The sequence below is a fragment of the Sprattus sprattus genome (assembly GCF_963457725.1).
Source record: "Sprattus sprattus genome assembly, chromosome: 19".
Taxonomy (NCBI): domain Eukaryota; kingdom Metazoa; phylum Chordata; class Actinopteri; order Clupeiformes; family Clupeidae; genus Sprattus; species Sprattus sprattus.
This window is the reverse complement of record NC_137917.1, coordinates 23,680,717-23,694,428: the sequence shown is the minus strand read 5'-3', so window position 1 is coordinate 23,694,428 and position 13,712 is coordinate 23,680,717.

Sequence of the window (13,712 nt, the reverse complement as noted above, 5' to 3'; positions counted from 1 at the left end):
ACGTCTTTGTGCTGATCCTGGAGCGTCCCATGCCCTGCATGGACTTATTCGACTACTGCCAGACAGTCCAGGGGGGGCGCCTCAGTGAACAGCAGGCCAGGGATATCATGCGCCAGGTGGTCCTCGCCGCGAAACACTGCCGTGACCGTGGCGTTTTACATCGCGACATAAAGCGAGAGAACCTTTTGGTCAACACGGAGGACATGTCTGTCAAGCTTATCGACTTTGGCTGCGGGGACCTTTTGAGCAGGAGCCCCTTCAAATTCTTTGAGGGTATGGTTGACAGAAACTGCATTCATATGTGAAAGTTGAGTTTTATTGCCTATCTGATTCTCTGTCTCTTATACTGTATCTCTGATCCCCTTGCTCTCTCGTTGGCAGGCACGGAGGAGTTTAGCCCACCTGAGTGGGTGAAGCATGGCAAGTACGAGGGCGGCCCCGCCACCGTTTGGTCCCTGGGTGTGCTGCTCCATCTCCTTCTCTCTGGCAGGCTGCCATTTGAGAGCGAGGAAGAGGTCGTCTCTGGACCTTTGCGGTTCAGGAGGGAACTATCCTGGGGTGAGGCCGCACAAGAGCTCTCTGGAGTTACGGTCATAGCTGCCCTTAGATATATAGAGATAACTTCCCCCAAAGCTGAGCTGTAAAAATAACCCTAGGAGAAAAGTAGTCGACATGCACAATTAACATGACTTTGTTGTGACCCCCTGTCCAAACCTGTAACTTGTGCAGAATGCCGTGATCTTATTCAGTGGTGTTTGAGGAAAAACCCCAGCGAACGACCAGTCCTGGAGGATATCCTCCGCCACCTCTGGTTCAAAGACACAAACTAGGGTTAGCTTAGAGCAAGGAGAGAGAGGAGGAAACTGTACGCCAATTATACCTCAACAGTGAGTCAAATACTTAATAATACATGTTTTCCTTTAACCAGATGTGGGTAAAAAAGATGCCATTTTTTTCTATCTGACATCTTTTTCCACAAAATCATTGACCAACAGTGAAGGAGGTTGCCAGAGGACCAGCATTTCTTTCATACTTCTCAGAACATCTGGACAAGAAATGCCACAGAACATTGCATCTCCACAAGAACTGACATCTATTAGGTCCACAAGCACAAAACAGGGGCAACTTACATCTAAACAATACCCCTCAGAAATTGAGGAGTTGGTTGATTGAGGTGAGGTGAGGTGAGGTGAGGTGAGGTGAGGTGTTTCACTGGCTCTCCTAACCCTGCTGGGTTTATAATTCAGCATGAAAAAGGCCCCCTGTACACAGTTCATCTGGGAACTTACGTTTTTTTTTTTTTTTAAATTAAATCTGTTTTTAAGCGGATTTACTTAGAAAACTTCGAAATGATATAAAAAGATCAGACACTAGGAAGATGTTCAGGGCATAAAACAAACAGTTACTCATTGTAATTATCCCCTTTTTAAAGGCCTGCTCCAGGGAACAATCTTTGTAACATCCCCAGAATAACACCCAGAAATGACCAGGTGCAGCAGGGTTGGTTGATTGTCCCTCTCCCATCCTTGCTGTCGGCTGCACACCCAGCCAGTACACCTGTGTCCTACAAGTACCACGGACTGGGCCGGTTGTGGGAAGCACCTTGCATTTCATGAAAAGGTAAGAGGTGACTGTTGTTTGGTTGTACATTGAACAGCTTTACAGAATACTACAAATGTAGAGGTAGAAAATGCATTAAGTGTTGTTTACTGTGTTGAACCATCACTTCTAGGGCTGCTGGGTTTATAATTCAGCATGAAAAAGGCCTGCTGTACACGGAGCAGGCCTCACCTTCCATTTCATATCTGGTGGGTTCATCTAAGAAGTTACAGCTTTATAAAAACAAATCTGTATTTAAGTGGATTTACAAACTTAGAAATGATATAAAAAGATCAAACACTAGGAAGATGCTCATTGACATTGAACATACTTTACTTACTCATTGTAATTATCCCCTTTTTAAAGGCCTGCTCCAGGGAACAATCTTTGTAACATCCCCAGAATAACACCCAGAAATGACCAGGTGCAGCAGGGTTGGTAGATTGTCCCTCTCCCATCCTTGCTGTCGGCTGCACACCCAGCCAGTACACCTGTGTCCTACAAGTACCACGGACTGGGCCGGTTGTGGGAAGCACCTTGCATTTCATGAAAAGGTAAGAGGTGACTGTTGTTTGGTTGTACATTGAACAGCTTTACAGAATACTACAAATGTAGAGGTAGAAAATGCATTAAGTGTTGTTTACTGTGTTGAACCATCACTTCTAGGGCTGCTGGGTTTATAATTCAGCATGAAAAAGGCCTGCTGTACACGGAGCAGGCCTCACCTTCCATTTCATATCTGGTGGGTTCATCTAAGAAGTTACAGCTTTATAAAAACAAATCTGTATTTAAGGGGATTTACAAACTTAGAAATGATATAAAAAGATCAAACACTAGGAAGATGCTCATTGACATTGAACATACTTTACTTACTCATTGTAATAATCCCCTTTTTAAAGGCCTGCTCCAGGGAACAACCTTTGTAACATCCCCAGAATAACCCCCTGAAATGACCAGGTGCAGCAGGGTTGGTTGATTGTCCCTCTCCCATCCTTGCTGTCGGCTGCACACCCAGCCAGTACACCTTTGTCCTACAAGTACCACGGACTGGGCCGGTTGTGGGAAGCACTTTGCATTTCATGAAAAGGTAAGAGGTGACTGTTGTTTGGTTGTACATTGAACAGCTTTACAAACTAAGAGGTAGAAAATACATTAAATGCTGTTTATTGTGTTGAACCATCACTTCTAGGGCTGTTCCAGAAAATAATTCCTGCGACCGATGTTGCCACCCTCCTCTCCACCGTAGCCGGTCGCCACATGGCAATTAAATCATTTTCATTTCAATAAAAATCTGTTGCACACAATTTAATGTCTGAGGTTTTTTTTTTTGTTTTAGAAAAAGAATGTAATATTGACTAGCATTACTTCTTTTTGGTGTATCAATTTGGAATGGTCATTCATTATGCACTATGTGTGGGTCTGTATTTATAAATGCAACCTTCATGCATTATAAACGACCGTTTGACAACTAAACACTGAGGTGTAACAACCATACAAGAAATATGGCATGGCGAAAGAAAAGACAACGACTATATGGAAGGTAACCGCGGAGACCAGACAGAGTCAGTTCCCTGTTAGCAAAATTACGTCCCCTCGACGTCCTGTTATGGTCTCTCTGAACGTTCTAAAAACGTAAATGTGTATGGTTCCCTTGACAACTCTAGGACGTTTTGCACGACGTTCCAAAACCGTCCCGAGGAGGTTGCAGTGACAATTGGGAAACGTTTTCTATAGGTCCTGGGGATGTTCCCTGTTTGCGGGGTTGTGCCTTGTGAACCTATTAACCCTACAATAGTATTGATCTCACACTGTTCACTGGATAGTTATTTGAACAAGCTGTCTTGCTGAAAGACGATCTACTCTCCAAAAGAGCAGTTCCATCAGAACAATATAAACTTATTTTTATGTCTAACACCTTGTCTGTCTGGTTTTTAATTTTTTTAATCTTGCACTGTTTTGCACACTTTTGTTTACATGTATGTATGTCTGTGTTTTACAATTTGTTTTCTTAACTCAACTGTTTTGTCAAACTGTTGCTTATCTTTTGTATTATTATTATTTTGATTAATTATATAATGTTTTATTATTATTTCTTTCTTTTATTTCCATATCTCTCTGTCATGCCCTGCCCAGGGACAACAGCTGATAACTAGCTAACCTAGTTGATTCCGGTGCATTTACATTTTCTGGGAAATGTTTATCAATGTACACTGTCCCTTTTCAAATAAACGCATAAATAGATAAAGTTACAGTACCACCACACCCAGGCAATCAACAGTCCTTACAACAAATAAGATCTTTTCTTTCTGGGGCTTTCAACTGACGAAAATCAAGTAATTGTTTTTGATTAAGCCCTTTTTTCAGAATATTTACTAGTGTGTAGACTGCAAACCATGTTCATAAGAAAGTTTACACACTATTTAAAGGTATAGTCTTCGATCATGACTTTTAATAGCCAATCACAGCCAATCAAATACACTTGCCCCTGAAGCAACATTGTTGATTGGTTGGAATATTGTATGGCTATTTTGTTTTTATTATATAATCAAGGACTGATCCTTTAAGGGGTTTTATGTCATACCATTTTCTATAAGAGTGATCTTATCTAACTTTACATTACTATTTCATCTTGTATCAATAACACAATCTTGATCACAAATCACACAAAAACTGCTCAAGTTAAAATAGCACATCCCAGTCATGTGTGTGTGTGTGTGTGTGTGAGTGTTTGAGTCTATATCTGATCTGTGGATATTGTTTTATTTTTATCTAGAGAGAGAGATTCCAATCAGAACTTAAGTCTTATTTTTTCACATTATGTTAATGCCTTATTATTCGTCTCAATGTCACTCTGTTTCTTAGCATTTAAAGTTGGGTTAAGCTGATATCTGTGTGTTCCTGAGTGCCATTTCTATCTGTGTGCCTCTGTTTGTCAGTGATTAGGATTGAAGTGTTGTGGTTATGAGTCAAAGGACATATAGGGTCTCCTGAGTCTGGACTCAGGGTCACTCACTTGATCCAAGCACTGTGATTAAAACTCCCCTCTCCTGTCAGACCTGGGACACTAAAACTGAGTCTGTCATTGTTCCAGTCAGAGAAGCTGATGGATCTTTATGTGAAGCCATGCTCTCTCTCCCTTGATGTGCACCATCAAATCTATAAACCTTCTTCCTGATATTTCTAGTTTTGCCTGACTGAGGTCTCCATTCCTGTGGTATTTACCAGTCACCTGTCACCTGTATTCTTGAAGCTCGTCTTTGACCTTGTGCTGTATGGTCAAATGAGGATCTCTGACCTTGACCTTTGACCTGGTGCTGTAGGGTCAAATGAGGATCTCAATCACTGCGCAGCACTGACAGTGCAAACTAAAAAATCCCTCCTAGCTAGACACAAATCTTATTTTGAAACACCAGTTAAATGTGTAGATATGGGTCTCGTAGGGCTTGTCTGTGGGGAACATGTGTGCATGGTTGTATGTTTAGGCAGACTCCAAAATTCCCTTTCCATAAAAAGTTGCAGCATTTAGGCGACATGGTAACCCAAGCCATTTCCTAACTGCCCTTTTGCCTATTTCATCATCATACACAGTCAAAGACCACCTTAAGCATGGCAAAAGCCCAAACTGCAAGCAACACAATTTCATTTAAGAAGGCAAGAAGGTCTTATCAATAGTGCTGGTAGCCTCAACAATTAATTATCTCAGCTCTGAAACCTGTGTGAATGTGGAATTCACGTGCCTAAACTGTTGATGAATCATAAGATATGCTGGCCTGGAATATTTTAAACTCATTTTTCAACGTTGTCCATCTGAAAATCCTGTGAAGGGTTAAGGTTGAGAGAATGCCTTAATGAGCCCTCCTTGCAGCTCTTTCTGGAGTGAGGATGGAAGTTAGTAAAACTCAGTGAAAAGTGTCACAATCCTGGAGATGCAATTTATGTAAAGCAGAACTTGAGAGGGAATTAAGCACTTAAAAAAGAATGCACCACTCCTCCGTCTATTTTGATATTCTTTCTAGTCTAGGCACATTTTCAGTCAAATCTCACAGAAATATATACTTATATTTTATATTGCAATGTTCTGAATGTTCCCAATTATATTGCAATGTTCTCAAGTTGTGGAAAAGAGAAAAACCTCAAGTAAATACAACATAGAACAAACGCACGCTGGGCACCCTGAGGCAAAATGAGCTCCCCGAGGAGCTTTTCCGTCCATATTTGTGTGCATATGTAACAGTGAAGATTTGGTTTCATCCACTTGCATCCTTTTTGTGCTATTAAAACATACTGAGCATGCGCATAAGTCATGCTGCTGGGGAAATAGCGACCACTAGGGGATGTACATGTTGTACCGACCGAGTGGCTCTCCTCAGAGTTCGGAGGATTACTTAAGGCTGATTCATGCTTCCTTACGTAAGCGTAAGCGCAAGCGCAAGAGGCCGCGCAAGCCCCTTGCGCGACCCTTGCGCGACTTCTTACGTCTTGCGTGCGTCGGCCCCTTTTTCTAGACTTGCGTCATTTTTTACGTAAGCCCTTACGCGAGCCTCGCAGCCTGCATTCTATCAACGAATGATACGAGATGAGGTTACTAAAATATTCTGCATGTCTACTCAGTTTTACAGTGCTTCCCAAGTAAAGGTTTGAAAAGAACTTCAAGCTTCAGACTTTCTGTTAGGGAACCTGTTATCTATCTGCAGAGCAAATGTCAGGCTCATACAAAAACATTAACGTGAATTACTTGATGCTAATACCTAGCGCGGTGTCTATAGGATTTTCCATATACGTTAGCATTAAGCTAACGTATTTTCTACCACAGTAAAACATGCAATACTATGTGATTGTTTTTAGAAAACGAATGTTACGAGATGAGATTACTCAAATGTAGTCTGCATGTCTGCTCAGTTTAACAGTGCTACCCAAGCAAAGGTTTGAAAAGAACTTCAAGCTTCAGACTTTCTGTTAGGGAAACAGCTATCTATCTGCCAGGCAAATGGCAGGCTCATGACAACACGCGCAACCTTTGGGAGCATGAACTGCACCGAGTAAATTTTGCGCAACCGTTAACCCCCAACGCTGTAGCATGCAGCCGCCTTTAGAGTCACGGTGAGTGCATTAAGAGAGCCCCTACACTAATAACTTTGAATGCAATGACTAAACGTCCTTAAAACCATACTGATTATGGATTTGTGTTCCACATTCTGTCCCTATGTAAATAGTATGTTAGTTTAAGTTATTATGCATATCTCATGTATATTTTAATCGAAGTTCATAATCACACGTGTGTATAGCTAATGTTCCATCCCTCTCTTACTTTAGCATACTAAGTGTAAGGTATTCCATGCGGCTCTGCTAAGTCCCGTGAAATCATTGTTTGTGCCAGGTACATGTTTTGTGTTTTATTGTATGTATATTTAATTTAGATATTTTACTTTGTAATTCAATTTGAATCAACAATATATGAGATTTCGGAGGATTAGAGTCACGCATAGTGAGTGTAAGGTATTCCATGCGGCTCTGCTAAGTCCCGTGATATCATTGTCTGTGCCAGGTGAATAAACTGGAGAACTTCGACCACGTCTCCTGGCGTCACTTATACAAAAAACTACACAACGCAGACGAGTTCGTATGGGGTTACACACACACAGCGCGTAATCGATGAGAGACCTATGACGAAAATTAACTGAACAGAGTTCAGCACCACCGACAGCGCGTGGAGATGTCCTGGAGTGTGTGAAGAAAGTTTCAGTATGAAGCAGTGGCGGCTCGTCCATAAGGGCGATTGGGCGACGCACTGCCTATGGGAAAAGGAAGAAGGAAAAAAAAAAAAAAAAAATTATAATAAAAAAAAAATTCCTGATGTATAAATTCAATCGCACGACTACATGTAAATGTAAATTTCATATATTTTTTCTGTCGGATTCTACCACTAGACCGTCTTATCTGCCTCTGTATGTCATTGTCGAATCAGGTAACAGTCATTCAGTCAGCCTAGAGTCAAGATTCAAATGGCCCCGCCCCTTCAGGGCGATCTGGGACGAAATGAAAATCGCCCCAGACCTCTCCCATTGTAGGCCGCAAGGTGAAGCACGAAAAGTGCTTTAGAAAATGAATCCCGTTCCACTCACTGGCATCTACACAATCTTTAGCTTATAAAAAAGAACGAGTCGTGGTTAGTTACCAAAAAAAAGTTCGTCGCTGATTTTCCAGTCGATTGTCTATATGGCTTTGTTTTATGCAGAACTAGAGACTTCAGAGCGTAATAAGATTTTTGTCGGGAGCCGTGCCACGGTTCGACACGTGATCATGCTACACCAATGAGAAGGCTGCTTTTTGACAACAGAATGGAAAAATGGCGGCTCCCGTGCGGTTAGAAACATCGTTAAAGATAGAGGAAAACACTTGAACATCCTCAAAATTGGGCTAAATTAATTCTAATTAGTGCTGTATACATAGCCGCGTCCAAGAAGAACAATGAGGCAAATATACGATAATGTTATTTTTATGTTAAGTCATTTAGATCAAGTTTGACATACATGGGTATACACATTACTGACGATCTTACATGGACTGTGAACACCCAGCACACCGAAGAAATCAAGGCAAAGACTGTACTTCCTACGTCAGCTAAGGTGATCTTAACTATGAGAAATCATAGGCTTAGATGATACACAAACAATTCCATGCAACATTGTAAGAAGTCATCACAGAAATACAATAATCATCCCAACTTTAGAAATCCAGGGAGGGGGTTGACTTTTCCTCATTGATCTGGAGCACTCACACCTAATTGTAAGCCCTGTCAGACCCTCGTTTGTAATTGTGATTAACATTAAATAAGGGTTAAATACATTATATCAGTAAGACACAGCACAAAATACAGTAGTAATAAGGATAAGTGCAACGGCCCAGTGGTTGAGAAACACTACACTAGGACATCAAGTCTGAAATGCCATCAGCGGTTGCACAGTGAAGAAAAGCCATGTAAATGCTTGAATTCTGAAGTTTGAAGTTTGCCCTTCTCAAATGCATATGTAGATACTCATGCCAATGTGGAAAAACTTCTAAACAAGCTGGGTCTTTAAAACATCACCTGATAGTACATGGCAGGGAAGGTCCACATAAATGTGCCTGACCTTTTATATGTTTACAATATGTAAAGGCTTTTTCACTGGCATTTTCATATGCAAAAACATACTATGTGGGAAAACATTTACAAGGTCTTCAACTCTGTTTGTGTGTGTGTGTGTGTGTGTGGAAGAGAAGACTGGAGAGAAGCCTCGTGAAGGTGCCCAGTGTGTGCACACTCACACTCACACACATGCACATCCTCATATAGGCTGTAAGGTGAACCCTGTTTCCGTTTCAACCCGCTACACTGTCTGGCATCTACAGATGTGGCAGTCATTGCTGTAAGTGTGCAGACAGATTTGCCATGCACTTTATATGTTTTTTTACAGGGACTGGCAACAGGACATGTATCATTGACATTACCAAGGTGTCATCAGCTCTTGGAACCAGTGTGTTTTCAGCCTTGATCGGAATTCAAACATTTTCTGGGTGTGACTCCACAAGTGCCTTTAATGGCAAAGGAGAAAAAAAAGTCATTTTCTGTTGCATGTGAGAAAGATGAGTACCTAAAGGCTTTTAAAAGTTTAGGTACTAACTTAAACTTGGAGCAGTCAACATTTGCATTTCTTTGCCAGTATGTATGCCACTTATATGATCAGTCGGCAGCTGATAATGTAAATAAAGCTAGGTTCAAGGCTTTCTGTATGACATCATCAGCCTTGCCAGAATTATCCATTCCCCCTACCACTGATGCCCTCCATCAGCACTGCAAAAGGGCAAACTACCAGGCTGCAATAATGAGGTCCTGTCTCAAACATAATATAAGTGCTCCATCACCTGCTGGATATGGTTGGCAAATAGAGAATGGGAACTTGCACGTCACCTGGATGACTAGAAATCCGGCCCCTGACAGTGTTTTGCATGTGATACACTGTGGCTGCAAAGGTGCCTGTGAGACAGACAGATGTTTTTCTGCAGGATTGTGTTGCATAGTTGACCTATGTCGTTGCTGTAGGAACTGGAAGATAACTGTCCTGACACTGACACTAACAGTGAGGACTGAGTGTCCCTAATCTGTTATTTCTTATTCAGTTTTGTACAGTTTTATATATCATATTTCATGTTTCATAAAGAGTGTTTTTATGGTTCATTAGTGTTGTTTTCATTTGTGGAAGAATGAATGAATGAACAAACAGATGGTCATTGGTATTTACAATTACTGCCTTTTACTGATACATGGAGGTTTATTTGTCACATACATAAAAATACTACTGTTTTTTCTGTGCGAGTGTGAAGAAAGAAAGATCAAGAAATATTTTTCATAAATAGCAAGAGGGAGTTTAAAGAGCAGTGTGTGAAAAAAGGTGTAATTGATGTTTTATAGTCATTGTGTGTGTTCAGGATAAGGAATGCTTGAGGAAAGAAGCTCCTCCTCAGTCTCTCTGTTCTGGTCTTGTAGCAGCAGAGACGTTTGCCTGACCTCAGTGTTTTGAAAAGTCCATGGTCAGGATGTTAGGAATCCTTTACAATACCTTGGGCGCTGGTAGGTAGGTCTTTTCTTGTAGGTCTCCTGCAGAATATGGAGAGATGCTCTGATGATTCGGTGCTGCAGTCACAGGCTGTACAGTTCCCATACCAAGTGATGCTGTCAGGACACACAGCTGATGGTGCTGAACTTCCTCAGCTGATGTAGGAAGTACAGTCTTTGCCTTGATTTCTTCGGTGGGTGTTCACAGTCCATGTAAGATCCACAGTAATGGGTATTCCCATGTATGTTAAACTTGATGTCAATGACAACATAAAAATAACATTATCGTATATTTGCCTCATTGTTATTCTTGGACGCGGCTATCTAATAGATATTAGAATTAATTTAGCCCACTTTTGAGGATGTTCGGATGTTTTCCTCTATCTTTAACGATGTTTCTAACCACACGGGAGCCGCCATTTTTCCATTCTGTTGTCAAAAAGCAGCCTTCTCATTGGTGTAGCATGATCACGTGTCGAACCGTGGCACGGCTCCCGACAAAAATCTTATTACGCTCTGAAGTCTCTAGTTCTGCATAAAACAAAGCCATATAGACAATCGACTGGAAAATCAGCGACGAACTTTTTTTTGGTAACTAACCACGACTCGTTCTTTTTTATAAGCTAAAGATTGTGTAGATGCCAGTGAGTGGAACGGGCTGAAACGAAAACCGTGTTCACCTTACGGCCTATTGACTCCCATGTTAAATGCGTTTTTTTCACAAAACAGAGCTCTTTAGCTGCCAAATGTGAGGACCTGCCTGATGTGAGGCCGCATGCGCAAACTTTGCGACACTATTGTAGTACAACGAGCCAGGTAATGCTGGTGGTGTAGGCTACAGCATGAAGTGGAATGACAAGCGCATTTGTTTACGTTTGAAATCCACCAAGGTTTATGATGTTAAGCTTCATGTTTATTGAATTATTAGTTAAGCAGTGCATTCATTAGCCTACTAGTAACAGTAATACAACATAGCCCCATATGTTGACACTGAGCCTTATGCTGTAAACCGTTGACAAAATTATAAAACACTACGTTAAATAAACCTACATTATGCGTTAAGAGAAGCCAGATACGTTGATATTAAACCATGTATGAGAATGCACGTCTTGGATAGTTTGCTCCTGAGCCTTCTGCCGTAAACCGTTTGTGTTTGCGCATGCGGACTCACATCAGGCAGCGGCGGACTCTAGACATCCTATTGGCGGACTCACATCAGGCAGGGTCCTCACATTTGGCAGCTACACTCTCAATGCATTCTCTATGGCTTCCGGGAGGGCTCGCCCCTCCAAGTCTAGTCATAAGTAAGCGACGCAAAAGGCTATGGTAAAAGCCAATGAGGACGTCACACAGCTTCGAGAAAGGCATGTCAAGATGGCACCTGTTCAGCACAACAATTCCATCCGCTCTTTGACAGAAACTTCTTTTTAGTCAGCGTAATAATGAAGATAAATTGACCAAAAAAACAATTAGGACTTCCTAGACCAAAAGTATCCATTCAACAGTTTTCTACAAAGGGAGGGAAATTGGAACAAAAGAAAATCGCGGTCGTGAAGTGGCTAACGCGGTCTGTATTTCTATTTACCACTGTCACTTTTCATAGGTTTCACAGTGTGAACTATCTTTGAATAACTTTTTATGTGATGACTTATTTTGCTTTTGTAAGCCAATACTTTCAAGTTCAGTCAATAAATATCGTTGGTTTTGACGTATGTTGCCCCCTTCTTTATGTTGTTAGTGGACATATCATGTGTCCTGTTCAGCTATGTTACAACATACAACATTTGAGACGTGTGGATAACGAAAAAGTGGGATAATTTAATGTGGAGCCACATCATGTTTGCTTATGAAGGCTCCTGAATGTAACTTTCTTCCATAGTGTTCCACTTGTATCTTGCTACTCTAGCTATGTAGAAAGAGGGGAGATATTACTGTTGGTTGCTGCCAATAGTGGAAAAAAAGGTATTGCTGCATGAGTAAATCGGATAACTTAATGTACCTACTGAATAGGTCGCCTTAATCATAAAAAAAAAATTGCCCCCCCTGAGAATTTTTTCAGGAGCCGCCACTGGTATGAAGTAGTAAGTATCTAAGAAACTACGTGCCGCCGGTACTGCACGACAGTCCAGCAAACCAATAATTTAACCCCGTAGATGTGACGAGAATGCACACTTGCGGGAAAGCTGTCTTGAATGGCTCTCGGATGAGCTGATAACCGTCCTTATGAGGTTGGTCAAAGGACCGTACAAAATGCGAACAGGCAGTCTGTCTGTCAAGAGCATGAACGTGTATTTAAGTATTCGTGAAAAGCTTCATCCATCCTAGATTATAAAGCATATATTTCTTTAACCAGGGAAAGAACATCACCAAATGTATCCGATGTGTATAAAGGCCAAAAGTTCCAACTACTAGTTAGCGGTATGTGTGTGTTTGTTTGGAAAGAATGATCCGTGTAAAGTTGGGTCTATTAATCGTTAGGCCTGCTTGGTAGCCATAGAAGTATGTAACATATCAGGGGTCTTCAGATGGAAACTTCAAATTGATCCTGAGCATTCTAATAGAAGGTCATTGCATTAAAAACACAATGTTTCCTGCGACTGGAGTTACCATAGCAATAGAAAATAAGACTCTTTGTTTGCTGTTTACTTCACCATTATGACGTCACATATTCGTACCAAATTACGTCAGATGTCATAACCCTGAGATAAATATCGACCATTTACAACTTTGCAGGGCATACGGTTGATTTGAAAAGAGACAGAGTACATTTCAGGTTAAATAGGCATTATATCTGTATGATTAATTATGCCGTTTAGGCAACCATTGGAGCCTAAACCATCACCAGGTAAGCTAAAACGTCATATTTTGAATATTTTATTTGTGACCAAAATCAAGGTATGAAATAAGATAAAACGTTTGTAGCCCATAGACCTATACCTTATGTATTTGTTTATGTAATGTTAATAAAACATTTAAGTTGAAAGTCATTTTAAGGTAATTTAAAAGTCCTTCAGCCCGGATATTGTATATTAAATCTCAGCTCTAATGCGGAAAATGTTTAAAACTAAAAAAAAAAACAGACAAAAAAATCGAACAAAAACCTTTGGAAAATCCAGTTCTCAGTTATACTGTTCATTTTAGCTAAGAGACAGGTGAGAAGAAGGCGACGGGTTGCTAAGAGCAACAGGAGGAAAGTTCCTCCCTCCAGCTCAGGCAGCTCCAAGGATCCCGCTGCTGAACCCTCCACCTCTAAGTCCGCTCAGCATGGACCAAACAGCCAGGAGAGAGACTGCAGCCCGGGGCAAACCCAGGCCACCGTCCCTCCACCAGCTGCAGCCCCCAGAAACAAACGAAAGAGGGACTACAGTGACGTGGGGAAGGATGTGACGCCCCCAAGGCAGCCCTTGAGCTCCACAAAGGAGGGCAGCATGGCCCCAGGTGTGGGTGAGAGTGAGCGCCCATCCAAGCTGAGTGGGCACAGCAAAGTCTCCAAGTGCCCAAGAGCTGGAGACACGGACGA